At 36.8% G+C, this 15,114-nt stretch overlaps 1 long non-coding RNA gene across 1 annotated transcript; it reads left to right on the top strand.

Moving 5' to 3' along the window:
- Positions 1 to 4,960: 4,960 nt before the first annotated feature.
- Positions 4,961 to 14,133, top strand: LOC117086388. The gene is made up of 3 exons (XR_004438317.1): positions 4,961 to 5,052; positions 11,840 to 12,049; positions 13,323 to 14,133. It is a non-coding gene; the product is annotated as an uncharacterized LOC117086388 (long non-coding RNA).
- Positions 14,134 to 15,114: the final 981 nt, after the last annotated feature.

Below are 15,114 nucleotides of genomic sequence, written 5' to 3' on the forward strand. Positions count from 1 at the left end.
TCTCTTCCTTTCTTTCTCTCCCTCACTCCCTCCCTCCCTTCCTTCTTTCTTTTTTAATTTAATATAATATTCATTTTAAATCCCAAATGGGGAGGGCAAAACTTACTCCCAGTCCATTTAAATTCCCTATCCCTAATTCCTGATATTGTGTGTAACTTCTGTTATCTTAAATATTGGCAAGAATTTCATAGATAACATCTGGTTCTTCAATCCCTTTTGACATCCACTGAAACATTTATTATTCTATCTGATCCACTATCATTGGTCCATTTCAGTGCCTGTGCTTTATCCCATGTTAACGTTTGAATAGTTTTCTTACTTTTAGAAAAACTTCTTGATAGCATTACCTGCACTGCTTACATAGCATACCAGGACATGAGGATATCTGTGAGGATGTTACAAGATGTCTAAATCAATGCCATGCTTAACTGTTGCCAGAAAGAGCTAAGTAAGTTCATTTCTAGTTCTATCTATCTATCTATCTATCTATCTATCTATCTATCTATCTCTAAAATCATATATCTAATCATCTATATATCTAAAGTTATATATATGACTTTTTATATCTATTTAAAATTATATGTATTTATATATATGTAAGAGTTCTGCCATCTTCCTAAAGTCTACCAAGACACAGAAGTGCATATGTGTTTTTGCTTTTAGATTTCATAAACCTAACTGGCTTTCTTCTGTTCCATTTCACTTGATTCATATCCCACTTGAGGCTTAAACCTCTTTTCAAATGGACCCTCCCAAATCTAAGCTTTCCCTGTTTCTACTCTCATACTTTATTTTTCCAATCTTTAACTAGTCTGACTCCCATAAAACTCTAGTTCTTATAACACCAACATTCTCTTTGCATACAATTTTCGTGATATGAGTTCTTTATATTTCCCTCCAATTACTAGGTTTTTGGAACGCAAACAGCAATATTTAGCCACCATATTATCTTATCTGTATTAACCTTTCTTTGAGTGAGGAAAGGGTCATGTCATACAAGAAAATATTGAAAAAAATATGGATTAATATTTTGAAATTGTGCCTTATAATGTGATAATACAGAACAGCACTACTTAAAGAAATCTTTTCAAATAATCTTTAAGCAACCCCAGAATTCTGTGAAGAATCATTAGAAATATTTTTAACATAATTTTTTTAAAAAATAAGCTGTAGAGGCTAAGGCTATGAGAGCAGAAAAGTACAGACCAGTAAAAAATAGTGAATATGGTACATGGAAGAAAACATATGCTATTATATTATGCCAATTTTAACTAAGATTTATTAAGTCTTACCCAAAAATACAAGTAAGTATATTAGATTATCTGTGCTGTCTAATGGGTAATTAATATTGTATTTTTGTGTCGTGTGATAATCTGTGCTAAAGTAACAAGTTGCTTAAACAGAATAGATGAGCTAGATTTGACCATGTCATAAGGCTATGGCATAGAGTGCAATATTTTAATATTAAAGCTATATACTAGTACTGGAGTCACAGCAATAAACGATTGTCACATTCTCAAGCAGTTGATTAATGAATATAATAATCGACAGGAAGATAAGACAATGTGCTTTTTAGATGTAATAATGCATATGTTTAGAATTAAACCATGTTGTTATGACACCATTAAGTATATCATAATAATGAGATATGTTGAAATAATATTCCCTTAAATGTCTAATTACTACTTACCAGTTGTTTATTCTTTTTTTTCTTTATCTTCAAGACAAGGTCCTTTCAATTTCAGAGATGTATTAAATATTTCTGCTCTTGCCTTGAACACTCCCCACAACCTGCATTCTTTGTCTATTGTTGGTACCTAATTATCATTCTGATTTTAGCTCAATTATTACTTCTGGAAAATTTTCATGGTCTCTCAAGAGTGACTGTAGATCTTGTTAGCACTGTTCTCATATAAGTAATGTCTTAAAACATTATCAAATGCAGTATTTAATCTTGTCTTTCTCCCTTTCTAGAGTAGAAGCCTTGAGAAGGTTTAGAAAATATGCAGGAGAAAGCTTGACAGATTTCAATGTTGTCAGAATTCAATGCATTGAAGACTTAGTTATCGTTAATGATATAAATCAGACCATCTAACTACTCTGGATAGATTCTTGTATTGACTGACTCCTATAATCAGAGTAAAATATAAACTCCTTTTACTGGGCTGCAAGGAATTTCAGACTTTTGCTTACATTTTTAACCACATTTTGTATCACTCTACCACAACTTATTACACTATAGTCTGACTCTATAGATTTTTAAAATCACCTTCGTACTAACTATTTTTTTCTGCCTCAATGCCCTGACCTTAGAAATTTTCTATGGTCAACTTCTTCAGCTCTTCAAAGAAAACTTTGTTATTCCAACAAAAATGCCTACCTACACCCATTATGATCACTACATCATCACATCATCTTTTTCTATTCATATAAATAATTAATGGTTATTATTGTTAAGGGTCATTAACATTCATTTTCTATATTTTTCTACTGAAGTTAAATTCTAAACCTCAAAAAATAATCTTACTAGTTTTCTTAAAATAGTCAATTATCTTTCAAAGAGATGTAAATAAAAAGTGGAAAGTCTTCATATTTTCAAATGCAGTTACCATTTTTTTATGCTTCAATCCTTGTTGTAGATTCCAATTTTGATGTGGTATTATCTTCCTTCTGCTCTTCCTTTAATATTTATTGCAGTACTGGGGATAAAGCCTTTCAGCCTTTCCTGTGTGTCTAAAATAGTACTTATTATGACTTTGATTTTTGAAAATTTCAGGTCTCTGAGCCCAAGCTAAGCCATCATATCCCTTGTGACCTGCACATATACATCCATATGGCCTGAAGCAACTGAAGAATCACAAAAGAAGTGAAAATTGCAAGTTCCTGCCTTAACTGATGACATTATCTTGTGAAATTCCTTCTCCTGGTACAGAAGCCTCCCCACTGAGCACCTTGTGACCCCCACCCCTGCCTGTCAGAGAACAACTCCCTTTTACTGTAAATTTTCGCTACCTACCCAAATCCTATAAAACGGCCTCACCCCTGTCTCCCTTCGCTGACTCTTTTTGCAGACTCAGCCTGCCTGCACCCAGGTGAAATAAACAGCTTTATTACTCACACAAAGCCTGTTTGCTGGTCTCTTCACACAGATGCACGTAACGTTTTGTGCTGTGACTCAGATTAGGGGACCTCCCTTGGGAGATTAATCCCTTGTCCTCCTGCTCTTTGCTCTGTGGGAAAGATCCACCTACGACCTGGTCCTCAGACCAACCAGCCCAAGGAATATCTCACCAATTTTAAATCGGGTAAGCGGACTATTTTTACTGTCTTCTCCAACCTCTCTCACTATCCCTCAACCTCCTTCTCCTTTCAATCTTGGCTCCATCCTTCAGTCTCTCCCTTCTCTTAATTTCAGTTCCTTTCCTTTTCTGGTAGAAACAGAGGAGAGGCACTTTATCCATGAATCCAAACCTCTGGCGCCAAGCACGGACTCAGGAAGACAGTCTTCCCTTGGTGTTTAATCACTGCGGGGACATGTGCTTGATTATTCACCCACGTTTCAGAGGTGTCTGATCACCGTGGGGATGTCTGCCTTGATCCTTCACCCTTAGTGGCAAGCACCACCTTCCTGGGGGGCAAGCACCCCCCCCCCCGGACCTTCTCTCTGTGTCTCTACCCTCTCTTTTCTCTGGACTTCCCTCCTTCACTATAGGCAACCTTCCACCCTCCATTCCTCCTTCTTCTCTCTTAGCTTGTGTTCTCAAGAACTTAAAACCTCTTCAACTCACACCCGGCCTAAAACTTAAACCCCTTATTTTCTTCTGCAATGGCACTTAACCCCAATACAAACTCAACAATGGTTCTAAATAGCCAGAAAATGGCAATTTTGATTTTTCCATCCTACAAGATCTAGGTAATTCTTGTTGTAAAATGGGCAAACAGTCTGAGGTGCCTGACGTCCAGGAATTATTTTATACATCGGTCCCTCCCTAGTCTCTGTTTCCAATGTGACTTGTCCCAAATCCTCCTTTTTTCCTTCTTGTCTGTCCCCTCAGTCCCAAACCCAAGCATCACTGAGTCTTTTCAACCTTCCTTTCCTACCGACCCATCTGACCTCTTCCTTCCTCCCCAGACTGCTCCTCCTCAGGTCGCTCCCTGCCAGGCTGAATCAGGCTCCAAGTCTTCCTCAGTCTCTGCTCCCCCAGCCTATAATCCTTCTGTCACCTTCACTCCTCACACCTGGTCTGGCTTACAGTTTCATTCTGCAACTAGTCCTCCCCCACCTGCCCAACAATTTCCTCTTAAAGAGGTGGCTGGAGCTAAAGGTACAGTCAAGGTTAATGCTCCTTTTTCTTTATTTGACCTCTCCCAACTCAGTTAGCATTTAGGCTCTTTTTCATCAAATATAAAAACCCAGCCCAGTTCATGGCTTGTTTGGCAGCACTCCTGAAATGCTTTACAGCCCTCGACCCAAAAGGGTCAGAAAGCCATTTTATCCTCAATATGCATTTTATTACCAAATCCACTCCCAACATTAAATAAAGCTCCAAAAATTAGATTTCAGCCCTCAAACCCAAAACAGGACTTTATTAACCTCGCCTTCAAGGTGTACAATAATAGAGTAGAGGCAGCCAAGTAGCAACATATTTCTGAGTTGCAATTCCTTGCCTCCACTGTGAGAGAAACCCCAGCCATATCTCCAGCACACAAGAACTTCAAAACACCTAAGCCACAGTGGTAAAGCATTCCTACAGGACTTCCTCCGTCAGGATCTTGCTTCAAGTGCCAGAAATCTGGCCACTGGGCCAAGGAATGCCTGCAGCCCGAGATTCCTCCTAAGCTATGTCCCATCTGTGCAGGACCCCAGTGGAAATCAGACTGTCCAACTTGCCCAGCAGCCACTCCCAGAGCCCCTGGAACTCTGGCCCAAGGCTCTATCACTGACTCCTTCCCAGATCTTCTCAGCTTAGCAGTTGAAGATTGATGCTGCCCAATCACCTTGGAAGCCTCCTGGACCATCACAGAAGCTTTGGGTAATGCTTACAGTGAAAAGTAAGTCCTTCCCCTTCTTAATCAATATAGATCCTACCCACTCCACATTACCTTCTTTTCAAGGGCCTGTTTCCCTTGCCTCCATAACTGTTGTGGGTATTGATGATAAGGCTTCTAAATCTCTTAAGACTCCTCAACTCTGGTGCCAACTTGGACAATATTCTTTTATGCACTCCTTTTTAGTTATCCCCACCTGTCCAGTTCCCTTATTAGGCCGAGACTTTTTAAGCAAATTATCTGCTTCCCTGACTATTCCTGGGCTACAGCCACACTTCATTGCCACCCCTTTCCCCAGTTCAAAGCCTCCTTTGCATCCTCCCCTTGTATCTCCTCACCTTAATCCACAAGTATGGGACACCTCTACTCCCTCCTTAGTGACCGATCATGAACCTCTTACCATCCCATTAAAACCTAATCACCCTTACCCTGCACAACACCAATATCTCATCCCACAGCATGCTTTGCAAGGATTAAAGCCCGTTATCACTCACCTGTTACAGAATGACCTTTTAAAGCCTATAATCTCTCCTTAAAATTCCCTCATTTTACCCGTCCAAAAACCACACAAGCCTTACAGGTTAGTTCAGGATCTGCACCTTACCAGCCGAATTATTTTGCCTATCAACATCATGGTGCCAAACCCACATACTCTTCTGTCCTCAATACCTCCCTCCACAACCCCTCCAAAATCCATTATTCTGTTCTGGATCTCAAACATGCTTTCTTTACTATTCCTTACACCCTTCATCCTGGCATCTCTTTGCTTTCATCTCTTTGCTTTCACTTGGACTGACCCTGACACCCATCAAGCTCAGCAAATTACCTGGGCTGTACTACTGCAAGGCTTCATGGACAGCCCCCATTACTTCAGTCAAGCCCAAATTTCTTCCTCATATGTTACCTATCGCCACACAATTCTTCATAAATGCGAATGTGCTCTCCCTACTGATCATGTCCAGCTAATCACTCGAACCTCAACCTCTTCTACAAAACAATAACTTCTTTCCTTCCTACGCATGGTTAGGTACTTCCACCTTTGGATACCTAGTTTTACCATCCTCACTAAACCATTACATAAACTCACAAAAAGAAACCTTGCTGACCCCATAGATCCTAAATCTTTTTCCCACTCCCATTTCTATTCCTTAAAAAACAACCCTAGAAGCTGCTCCCACACTAGCTTTCCCTAACTGATCCCAACCCATTTTATTACACAGAGTCAAAGTACAAGGCTGTGTTGTCAAAATTCTTACACAAGAGCTGGGACCATGCCCTGTAGCCTTTCTGTCCAAACAAGTTGACCTTACTGTCTTAGGCTGGCCCCTACATTATTCCTTATACCACACCTGATCCCCATGACTGTATCTCTCTGATACACTTGGCATTCACTCTATTTCCCCATATTTCCTTCTTTCCTGTTCCTCACCTTAATCACACCTGGCTTATCAATGGCAGTTCCACCAGGCCTAATCGCCACTCACCAGCAAAAACAGGCTATGCTATAGTGTCTTCCACATCTATAATTGAGATTACCACTCTGCTCCCCTCTACTACCTCTCAGCAAGCTGAACTCATTGCCTTAACTTGAGTCCTCACTCTTGCAAAGGGACTACATGTCAATATTTATACTGACTCTAAATATGCCTTCCATACCCTGCACCACCATGCTGTTATATGGACTGAAAAATGTTTCCTTGCTACACAAGGTCCTCCATCAGTAATGCCTCTTTAATAAAAACCCTTTTCAAGGCTGCTTTACTTTCAAAGGAAGCTGGAATCATCACTACAAAGGCCATCAAAGGCATCAGATCCCATCACTCAAGGCAACGCTTTTACTAATAAGAAAGCTAAAGAAGCAGTTGGCATTCCAACTCCTATCCCTCATGGCCAATTTTTCTCCTTCTCATCAGTCACTCCTACCTACTCCCCGACTGAAATTGACTTTACTTGCATGCCCCAAGTCAGGAAATGAAAATACCTCTTGATCTGGGTAGACACTTTCACTGGATGGGTAGAGGCCTTTCCCACATGGTCTGAAAAGGCCACTAAGGTCATTTCTTCCCTTCTGTCAGACATAATTCCTCAGTTTGGCCTTCCCATTTCTACACAGTTTGATAATGGACTGGCCTTTATTAGTCAAATCATGCAAGCAATTTCTCAGGCTCTTGGTATTCAGTGGAACCTTCGTATCCCTTACCATCCTCAATCTTCAGGAAATGTAAAATGGATTTTACTTTTTAAAAACACACCTCACCAAGCTCAGCCTCCAACTTAAAAAGGACTGGACAATACTTTTACCACTTGCCCTTCTCAGAATTCGGGCCTGTCCTCAGGATGCTACAGGATACAGCCCTTTTGAGCTCCTGTATGGATGCTCCTTTTTATTAGGCCCCAGTCTCATTCCAGCCACTAGTCCAACTTGGACTGCATCCCAAAAACTTGTCATCCCTACTGCCTTCTCTCTAGTCATACTCCTAGTCACTATTCTTAACTGCTCATAAATGCCCTGCTCTTGTTTACATTTCTGGTTTACACTGTTTCCCCAAGCCATCACAGCTGATATCTTCTGGTGCTGTCCCCAAACCACCACTCTTAACTCCTTCTTAAAGTGAATAACTTTTGCTGGCAGGGTACCCTCTAATACTTTCACCCTGATGAAGTCTTATTTTTTACTTTTATGCTCACTCTTATTCTCCTTCCCATTTTTATGCCATCCTCTACCTCTCCCCAGCTATTTCTACCACACTGTCAATCTTACTCACTCTCTCCTAGCCGTTTCTAATCTTTTGACAAACAATTGCTGGCTTTGCATTTCTCTTTCCTACAAAATCATCAAGGCCTCAACTTACTCATTGCTAAACAAAACAAAACAAAAAGAGAGAGAGAGAAAAAAAAGGTATCTGTATATTTTTTGATCAAAAGGGTTGTTTTTACCCAAATCAATCTGGTCTGGTATATGACAACATAAAGAAACTCAAGGATAGAGCAAAAAAACTTGCCAACCAAGCAAGTAATTATGCTGAATCACCTTGGGCACTCTCTAATTAGATGTCCTGGGTCCTCCCAGTTCTTAGTCCTTTAATACTTGTTTTTCTCCTTCTCTTATTTGGATCTTGTGTCTTCCATTTAGTTTCTCAACTCATCCAAAACCATATCCAGGCCATCACCAATCATTCTATACAATAAATACTCCTTCTCACAACCCCACAATATCACTCCTTAACACAAAATCTTCCGTCAGCTTAATCTCTCCCACTCTAGGTTCCCACACCACCCCTAATCCCACTCGAAGTAGCCCTGAGAAACATTGCCCATTATCTCCCTATACTACCCCCCCACAAATTGTTGCTGCCCCAACATTTCAACACTATTTTTTGTAATTTTTCTTATTAATATAAAAAGACAGGAATGTCAGGCCTCTGAGCCCAAGCTAAGCCTATCCCCTGTGACCTGCATATGTACATCCAGATGGCCTGAAGCAATTGAAGAATCACAAAAGAAGTGAAAATGGCTGGTTCCTGCCTTAATTGATGACATTACTTTGTGAAATTCCTTCTGGCTCAGAAGCTTTGCCGCTGAGCACCTTGGGACCTCTGCCCCTGCCCACCAGAGAACAACCCCCTTTGACTCTAATTTTCCATTACCTACCCAAATTCTATAAAATGGCCCCCACCCCTATCTCCCTTTGCTGACTCTCTTTTTGGACTCAGCCCACCTGCACCCAGGTGATTAAAAAGCTTTATTGCTCACACAAAGCCTGTTTGGTAGTCTCTTCACACGGAGACATATAACAGAAAGAATTTTGCTGGGTATAGAATTCCTGGTGGATAGCCCCCTCCATTATTAAGATGTTCACTGCATGTATCCTCAAGGGCAGTATCATCATCAAGGAAGTGAAAATAGAATTTTTGGAAAGAGGGGATAAAAATCACATTACAGTAGTTTTTAGCCCTCAAAAGACGCACGGTACATAAACAGTATTGAAACACAGAACAAAAACACTATTGAAACACAGTACATAAACAGTATCTTCAGTATTGAAATTTAATCAGGTGGAAGTGATTAAGGAAACAATTATTTAAAATGTCTGGATGAGGGTGATAACAAAGGAAAGGCTGAGGAACATGGCTCTCTAGTCTTCTCACTTGTGTTGTTTCTCACAAGAAATGTGCTAGCACCCTAGTATTTTCACTCCTCTTTACATAATAACTCAGAACATGACTTGAAGTTTTTCTTCATGTTTCTTTGCTTGGTGTTTGCTGAAATTATGTGTGGATGTTATATTTTTATTTGGAAAAATTGTAGCCCCTATCACTTTCACTATTTTTACTCTTGTTGCCCCACATCTTTTTCAAGGGCTCTAATTGCATCTATATTAGACAACTTGAAGTTGCTTCCACAGCTTTTCTTTCTATGTTTAATGTTGAGTCATTTTCATGACAATATTTTTCTATCTATTTTATATTCTATTCTTTGGTGAATTTAAAATACTATGAGATGAGTAAGGCCATCTTATTATGAATAATGAATTCATTTATACTTAAAACTGCATCTATATAAACAAATGATGGAAGGCAATTTCATTTGAAATTTAAACAAAATATGTTAAATACTATATGACCAATATCTACTATCAGACCCAACTCATAAAAGGTATAGAGTGAACATAGAAAAATTAGATATACAATCTCTGGTTTAAGAATGGAACCCCAAGTGAAAACTTTCTGGCATCTATAACAAAAAATATAACCAAAAGAGGTACATGTCATTTGTCTTGTTTAAGGAATTATATTAAATATGTGAATCTGTACATAAAGGTCATTGAGAACAAAACAGATAGTAATTTTGTTTTAACAAAAGAGATAATAATTTTGATTTTAAAAGTAGTGATTTCTTTTTTCTTTTTTTTAATTTTTTTTTATTTTTTTTTTATTTTTTTGAGATGGAGTCTCACTTTGTTGCCCAGGCTGGAGTGCAGTGGCACAATCTCAGTTCACTGCAAGCTCTGCCTCCTGGGTTCATGCCATTCTCCTGCCTCAGCCTTCCGAGTAGCTGGGACTACAGGTACCCACTACCACAACTGGCTAATTTTGATTTTGCATTTCTAATAGAGACAGGGTTTCACCATATTAGCCAGGATGGTCTCAGTCCTGATCTCGTCATCCGCCCACCTTGTCCTCCCAAAGTGATGGGATTACAGGCATGAGCCATCGCACCTGGCCATAGTGATTCATTTTACGCACATTGCTATTGCCACATTGCTGCATTGCCACTGCTCTGCAGTTCAGCACTAGAAGTGCCACTGTTTGTGTTTATCACCATTGTGAAATAAAATACAAACAATCTTCAATGTACGTAAAACATATCCCTTAGAGCTATAGATTTTAAAAGTTTTTTTCTGTATTAAAGCACTTTTATTAAAACATATCTATTATGATGTGCATGACACTAAAAGCGATCTATAGTTTCAGCATTTTGGGTGGTGTCTGCTTACCTATTTTCATGATAAGAGGATAGAGCTTATTTGAAATACATACTGAATACTGAACACACATATCCAAGTAAGAAAGAAATGGAATCATAAAGACATCCTAAAATTAATAGAATTTGTTTTTCCTAGGAAATAAGTACTAACTCCATGCATTCCTAACTTACCTATGGATAATTCCTGTTTTTGGAGCCCCAAGTAAATAAACACATGCTAGATCAATCATTGTACAGATGGTATTGCATTTATTTTTGACCACAATTTTATTAGACAAAAAAAAAATAGTAACAATAACCTAAAATAAACTAATTAGGTCAGAAGTATGCCTGTCTGTTTAGCAGGATATTAGACTAACAGCATTGTAAAAGAAACTGGTATGAGCTTTTAGGGGAGAATTAAAAGACCAATGGTTTTGCATTTTGGAAAATTAGTAAATATCTTTGAATGTAAGATAGACTATGTTTTGGAAACAACCTCTGTTATAATCATTCCTTTGATGTGTTTTTCTTTGAGAAGATGCATTTGCTTGGAATGCAAATTGAGGACAGAAGGCATACTTCTTTTTTCTTTAGGAAAGGGATCATCACCAAAGCTCAAGCATACATTTAACTTTTTAGTTAAATTGCTTTATCTACTTCTTTAGGGAAATTGTTTTTATAGTAGTTCATGTTGTTCTAATAAAATGACCTGAATTGGCATTACCGTTTTCGGGTGAGATTCTTGAGATTGGATTTCCAGACTATTTAACACTGAATAATTTCCAACTATAGTTCTAATCTGTTTAGACTTTGAAGTCTTAAATTACCATCTAGATATAAATGAGCAAACATTTCATTAAAAAATGAAGAGTTTTATGACAATACCTTTCCTTGGAAAATGGAGCCACCTGAGCTTTTCTAATAGCTGGTGACATCCATTAGTGATTTTCTCTGAAATTGAAAACATTTTCCATCTGTTCATACACACTCATTACAAAGTAGTTAAGAGCCCGTGGGATCACAAAGGCACATTTTGGCAAATTACAAAATATCAAAATGAGTTATTGAAGAGGCAGCAATGACTATATAATAAGCTGTCCAAACCTGCAATTGTCTGGTTTTGTGTAAGAAAAGATATCTGTGTACTAAAGTCTAGTTTGCCTTTTAATACTTGGTACTCTTCTATTCGGTGGCAGTCATTCCTGCACTTATGACTCACAATTTTTCTTCTAAGGGAATTTGTTTAATTTTGTCAATTTTCACAAATAAAGACTTTCTTTTTCATGCTTAAGAAAGTTGCTATTTATTGCATTCTTTTCAGAGGAACAACTGAAGAAATTGACTTAAACAAAGTCAGTAGAGGATTCAGCTGAGCATAAGGAAGATGATCATGACGTTCAATCTACAAAGTACTGAAAAAGCAGGGGGTGAGGTGACTGAGACTGGTTTTCTGGAAAGCTTGAGAAGAAAATACATCGATCGTAAATACATTATCTTGCTAAAGTGAAGGGGAAAATATCTCCTTTAACAGGTGATCTTTATCAAACACTTTAGTGATTTCTTTTTCTGCCTTTATCCCAATGTGACATTAGCTATCAACACATTGCTTATGTATCACCTAGAAGTTATGACCTCATGGAATATGATATGGGATAGCTGAAGTTCAATCTGAAGTGCAGAACAGAACGTAGCAACAGCAATCTCTTCAAGACAAAAGAAAATAGGCCTTGGATGGTGACAGTAGGAGAGCTGAAAATCAAGCAGAGACAATAAAAACAAGGTTTTAAAAGAAGTGTTAGTGTGCAAGTTTTTCCCAATATTTATTTGCAAATATCTATATAGATACAAATCTATAGATATTTCTGGCTTTAAAAATAAATTTTCTTTCTGAATTGGTATATATTTTTAAAACTATATTTTATATATATTAACTATATTTATATTTATTTTTATGTTAACATTTTTTAGAGATGAACAATTAAAATAATAGGTTAAAAATGTTATTTCAGATTTTGTCTTACCTTAAGCATTTTAGCCACTGCAACTTATATTGCATAAAATAATTTGATATTAATAGAGTATATATTCATTTTAATCTCATATTTCAAGAAGTGGAAAGAAAGAAAAGAAACAAAGAAGGAAGAAAGGAAGAAGAGAGGTTGAAAGAGAGAGAGAAGGGAGGAAGGGAGAAAGAAAGACCAAGAGGAAGGGAGGAAGGCAGGAAGGGAAGGGGTAAAAACAAATACTTAAGTTTATATAGGATTTTTTAATACCATATGATTGACATTGACTATTTAACATTATGACACATTCAAAATTTGATTGTCAACAATCTTTCAGATACTTTTAGAGATACAAATGAAAATCAAACAAGAGTAATCATGAAGGATTTCAACAGCATTTCTCATTAGTAGCTTGGGCAATAAGATTGTTTCAAATCCAACCCTTACTTATTATAAAAATCAAGTGTTAGTTTGATCACCTTCACAACATTTAACATTTTGTTTGCCAGCCAATTTGATTTTAATACTCATCAGTTTTTATAGAAGCAGCTCAAAATGTCTGTTAGAGAAGTAATAATTGTAGTATCTCAAATATATTTCCTAGGAAAATAGAAAGTCAAATACATTTGCAGTAAAATACGTAAGAACTCTCATTAGCAACCACTTAAAAGTGTTGATATGTTTCTTTCAAGATTATTTTTCTTTTCTACATTAACTATTCAATGTAATTTTCTATTTTATACAACCATTCACTCACAATGCAGCATCTAATATATTTTTCTACTACTTTGTTTTTCATAGCAGTTTTGAACCATTAAAAAAAAGAAGTATAAAAGAAGCCAACTTGATCACTCATTAGTAAGCCAATGTTTGCATTACACAGTGGATCTAATCTGGATGGTACATTCTTGGAATACAGCATCTTTGTCATTTACTTGAAAAGCACTATGTGGTTTATTTGCTTTCCATTCAACCATGAATAAAAATAAATATTTTATGATAAAATCTGCTTTGAAAATTTTCAGGAAGATTAATCTTGGAAACTTGAGGTTGTTTTCAGTGCGACTTAAAAAAACAAGTGATAAACACAGGTAAGGTTGGCTCTAGGCTGAAATGGAGATTTCAACCCCAAATGCAGTGTTGAACGTAACTTGGGCCCAGTCCAAATGCCTTACGAATTTTTGCAATACTAATATCAACTTCTACCCAGTAAGACAGTTCATTCTCACTCAAGATGTTTAATACCAAATGTTGTAAATTTGTATTTTGAAGCCGTATTTCTTTGCATATTTTATACGTTGTAATAGATTTGACTTCAAATTGAATTCAGTAGAAAGGTTGCAAAATCAGTAAAATCATATAAAGTCTGCTTTTATCAGTTGTGATGACAAATGCAGTCTATACACGAAAGGCTTAAATAAAATTGAGCTGAGCTTGATGAGAGTCAGGCAGGGGGCTAACAAGAATGAAGTAGCAAGCCAAAAAAGAAATCTAAACCACTTCAATCTTCACATTCTATTCTTTGCCTATTTGGTTTTCATCAGAATCTGTTAGCGAATTCTGAGCATATTTGTTGCAGATAGATGCTAGTGTTGCCTTAGCTTATTGGAACAAGGAACAGTGGGAGGTATGGATTAAGGGGTGCTATTGATAATCAGGGGTGGGCTGAATGAATTTTTAGCAGATCAAATATACATATTATAAACCTGTTTTTTTGTAAGAATCATTTTCAAGATATGGTATTTATCTCACAATGTTAATGACCAAATGAGAGTAAATATTCAAAATAATTAAAGCAAACAACTGTCTCTAATAGAGTACATATATGTGGAAGATTTTTGATATTGGACTAACTTTCATCAATATACACTTAAGTGTACATTAAAAATATCCTTTTTGCTATGTTGAAATAGATACTCTTAAATTAAACCTAAATATTTTTTGGATTTACTGTTGCAACATTTGAGTTTCAGTTTTAATATTCTTCAAAGTACAGTAAGAACATTTCTGAAGTGTATAGAAATAGATTCCTAGATACAAAAACCATAATAAAGTGCCAACACTAACTATCTATGACTTAGAGAGAACATTTGTAAGAAAGAGTAGAAAATTCTCCAAGTTTGGAGTTAAAAATAGGGGTCCAGGCTTTATTATTCACTGTTTATGGTAATTCAGAGAAGTAAATTAAACTTTTGAAATTGAAATTTGAGCATTTTTATAATTAAGTACTTCATGAAGTGGCTGTTAAAATGATAATATCTTCTTAGGACACCAGTAATTATTTTATTTGGTATTATGAATGTTACTTTTCATAGGATTTCAAAAATAATACAAGTAAAACATTTGTGACTGAAGATGGCTAGTTTGTTTATGTAATTTTTTTATTAAGTTGACCAAAAAACAAATTAAAGTGAATAAGAAAGTCTTTAAAAACGCATTGTTCATGTAACATAGCAAAGAACAGATTCTGGTGTGGTTTTATAAAGGTCATGAAATGCAGATGAGCAATTAAGAGCAGAGGACAGTGTAGTGCAGCCATGATGCAGTAATAACGTCAGGCAAGTTAAAGTTTCTGATGAGGTAGAAGGAAAGC

The sequence above is a fragment of the Trachypithecus francoisi genome, unplaced genomic scaffold, assembly GCF_009764315.1.
Source record: "Trachypithecus francoisi isolate TF-2019V2 unplaced genomic scaffold, Tfra_2.0 Lachesis_group1, whole genome shotgun sequence".
Classification (NCBI taxonomy): domain Eukaryota; kingdom Metazoa; phylum Chordata; class Mammalia; order Primates; family Cercopithecidae; genus Trachypithecus; species Trachypithecus francoisi.